Source organism: Ornithorhynchus anatinus, chromosome 17, assembly GCF_004115215.2.
Source record: "Ornithorhynchus anatinus isolate Pmale09 chromosome 17, mOrnAna1.pri.v4, whole genome shotgun sequence".
NCBI classification, from domain to species: Eukaryota; Metazoa; Chordata; class Mammalia; order Monotremata; family Ornithorhynchidae; genus Ornithorhynchus; species Ornithorhynchus anatinus.
Window position 1 is genome coordinate 40,826,456 of NC_041744.1, and position 4,065 is coordinate 40,830,520.

The 4,065-nt window shown below is 45.6% G+C and overlaps 1 non-coding gene across 1 annotated transcript; it reads left to right on the top strand.

Moving 5' to 3' along the window:
• The first annotated feature begins 1,309 nt into the window (after positions 1–1,309).
• On the top strand, positions 1,310–1,473 carry LOC114818020. The gene has a single exon (XR_003765847.1). It is a non-coding gene; the product is annotated as a U1 spliceosomal RNA (small nuclear RNA).
• Positions 1,474–4,065: the final 2,592 nt, after the last annotated feature.

The window sequence follows — 4,065 nt, forward strand, 5'->3', positions numbered from 1 at the left end:
GGTTAAGCTGTGGAGAGGTGAAGGGGGTGTGGTAGAGGGAGTAGAGGGAGAAGGGGAGCTCAGTCTGGGAAGGCATCTTGGAGAAGGTGAGTTTTAAGTAGGGTTTTGAAGAGGGGAAGAGAATTAGTTTGGCGGAGGTGAGGAGGGAGGGGATTCCCGGACTGCGGGAGGACGTGGCCCAGGGGTCGACGGCGGGTTAGGCGAGACTGAGGGACGGTGAGGAGGTGGGCAGCAGAGGAGAGGAGTGTGCGGGGTGGGCAGTAGAAAGAGAGAAGGGAGGAGAGGTAGGAAGGGGCAAGGTGATGTAGAGCCTTGAAGCCTAGAGTGAGGAGTTTTTGTTTGGAGCAGAGGTTGATAGGCAACCACTGGAGGTGTTTAAGAAGGGGAGTGACATGCCCAGATCGTTTCTGCAGGAAGATGAGCCGGGCAGCGGAGTGAAGACTAGACTGGAGCGGGGCGAGAGAGGAGGAAGGGAGATCAGAGAGAAGGCTGACACAGTAGTCTAGCCGGGATATAACGAGAGCCCGTAGCAGTAAGGTAGCCATTTGGGTGGAGAGGAAAGGGCGGATCTTGGCGATATTGTAGAGGTGAAACCGGCAGGTCTTGGTAACGGATAGGATGTGGGGGGTGAACGAGAGAGACGAGTCAAAGAAGTGACTTACCCAAGGTCACACAGCAGACAAGTGGTGGAGCCAGAATTAGAACCCAGGTCATTCTGACTTCCAGGCCTGTGCTCTCTCCACTAGATCATGATGCTTCGCTCTTGTGCTCATGACAAGAAGCCCTAATGAAGGAAACCCATCTCAAACTAATCCTCACTTGCTACAACTCTGCCTTCTCCTTCCCAGCTACAAAACGTCTCCTTCCCATTGACTCCCATGTCCATTACTCAAGATCTGTTTCAAACATTTAACCCCCTCCTCAAACCCCCTAAGTCCACTACCAACGCCCCCTCCAATTCTTGCCCTTAATGACCTGGAATTATACTTTATTGAGAATACTTCTTACTTATACTTACCTGGCATACATACTCACACTCATACTCATATTCACAGGGAAGCAGCGTGGCTTAGTGGAAAGAGCCTGGGCTTCGGTGTCAGTGGTCATGGGTTCAACTCCCGCCTCTGCCACTTGTCAGCTGTGTGACTGTGGGCAAGTCACTTAACTTCTCTGTGCCTCAGTTCCCTCATCTATAAAATGGGGATTAACTGTGAGCTTCACGTGGGACAACCTGATTACCCTGTATCCACCCCAGCGCTTAGAACAGTGCTCTGCCCATAATAAGTGCTTAACAAATACCAATATTATTATACTTACCTGGCAAGGGAGACACCATGATCACATAGGTGGTTTTCCTGAGGTGAGGCTCATCCATTGTACTCTGAGTGTGCTGACCTCTGCGATTTCCACAGATGCAGGAAACTGGACTGCATAATTTGTGGTAGTGGGGGACTGTGCTGGTGCTCTCCCCTGGCCTTTTCTTTTCCTGGATGGTAAGCTCATCGTGAGTAGGGAATGTGTTTATTGTTGACTTGCACTCTCCAAAGCACTTAGTACAATGCTCTACACATAATAATAATAATGATGGCATTTGTTAAGCACTTACTATGTGCCAAGCACTGTTCTAAGCAATGAGGTAAATACAAGGTAATCAGGTTGTCCCACATGGGGCTCATAGTTCTTAATCCCCATTTTCCAGATGAGGTAACTGAGACACGGAGAGGTTAAGTGACTTTCCCAAGGTCACACAGCAGACAAGTGGCAGAGTCAGGATTAGAACCCACATCCTCTGACTTCCAAGCCCGGGGATCTTGCCACTAGGCCATGCTGCTTCTCTGCTTCACATAGTAAGTGCTCAATAAATACAACTGAATGAATTGAATCAATGAACGTTGAAACCATCATGTGTGACCTCCCTAAAATCGCTCCTGCTTTTCTCCAATTTCTCCCTCTTCCTGTCCAGTCTTTTATTCTCATCCTTCCCAGCAGTATCTCAAGAGATCTTCCACCTCAGTTAAAATCTACCCTTCCACCAGTGGAGATAACTACATCTCTTTGCACCTTACTAAAACATTTACCCTTGCCTTCTTCCCTCTTTGGCCACCATCTTCAACTGCTCATTTTCTAGTGACTCCCTCCCTACTGCTTTCAAATATGCTTGTGCAGCTTCCATTCTAAAACAACGCTCCCTTAATCTCATGGTTCCCTCCAATTATAAAACAATCTTCCTCCTACCTTTAGTTTTCTAATAGTTTGAGTGAGTTTTTTACATTCCCTGCCTCCACTTCCTCTCCTCCAACTCCCTTCTCAACCCCCTTCAATCTGGCTCCTGCCCCCTTCACTCCAAAGTCAGCAATGATCTCCTTCTTGCTAAATCCAGTAGGCTCTAGTCCATTTTATTACTCCTACATCTCTTAGCTGCCTGAGGACCTCCTCCTCCCGAAAACAATCAAGACAACAGAGTTGCTGACACTTTCCTTGCCCACAATAAGCTTACAGTCTAGAGGGGGAGACATATTAATAAAAATAAAATGATTTAGAGTATATAAAGATATATACATAAGTGCTGTGGGGCTGCAACACTGTCTACCCTTAGTTTCACTGACATTGTCCTCACTAGGTTTTCCTCTTATTTCTCTGCTGGCTCCTTCTTAATGACCTCGCTGCCTCCAGTTTCTCCCCACTCCAGCCCATACTTCACCCTGATGTCCAGATCACTCGTCTACAATATTTATAATGATAAAAAACAACTTCACTTCTTCCATTCCTCAAATCCTCCAATGGTTGCCCATCCCTCCCTGTATCAAACAGAAATTTCTCAGCTTTAAGACACTAAATCAGCTTTCCCACTCCGTATCCAACCTTACTAATCTCCTACTACAATCCAGGCCACATATTTCACTCTTCTAAAGCCAACTTATTCCCTGTACCTCAGTCTCATCTGTCTGACCACCAATGCCTTGCCCACATCCTCCCTCTGGCCTGGAATTACCTCCCTCTTCATATGTACAGCGTGGCTCAGTGGAAAGAGCATGGGCTTGGGAGTCAGAGGTCATAAATTCGAATCCTGGATCTGCCACTTAGCTGTGTGATGGCGGGCAAGGCACTTAACTTCTCTGTGCCTCAGATACCTCATCTATAAAATGGAGATTAACTGTGAGCCTCACGTGGGCAACCTGATTACTCTATATCTACCCCAGTGCTTAAAACAGTGCTCTGCAAATAATAAGTGCTTAACAAATACCAACATTATTGTTATTACCCCAGAGCTTAGAACAGTGCTCTGCACATCGTAAGCATTTAACAAATACCAACATTATTATTATTATGTGACAAATCGCCAATTTTGCCAATTTTACCATATTCAAAGCCTTACTAAAATCTCTTCTCCTCCAAGAAGCCTTCCCAAAACCCTCATTTCCTCACGTTATTCACCCTCCCTTCTGAGTCACCTATGCACTTAGTTCTGTATCCCTTAAGCACTTTGATACCCCATCCAAGTTCCACAGCACTTATGTACAAATTCTTATACCCTGCCATTTCCCCTATCTGTAATTTATTTTACTGTCACTCTCCCCCATGAGATTGTTAGGTCCTTGAGGGCGGATACCAAACCTACCAACTCTATTGTGTTGTACTCTCTTAAGTCCTTTCACAGTGCTCTGCACACTGTAAGTGCTTGATAAATACCATTGATTAATTAATTGGTTACCTCATAGACCAGCTGTTAGGGTTTCCTTTCATCACTGATTCTCTTTATATGTCCCAACCTATCACTAGCATTTATGGAGCATCTGTGGTGCCCAGGCCACTGTATTAAGTGCTTTAAAAAATATAACAGAGTTAGAAAACATGACCCCGCTCATTCATTCAATCACATTTATTGAGTGCTTACTGTGTACAGAGCACTGTTCTAAGTGTTTGGGAACATACAATACAATTATAAACAGTGATATTCCCTGCCCACAATGAGCTTACAGTCTAGAGGGGGGAAAATAGACATCAATGCAAATAAATAAAATTGGAGATATGTATATAAGTGCTGTGGGGCTGGGATGGGGGAAG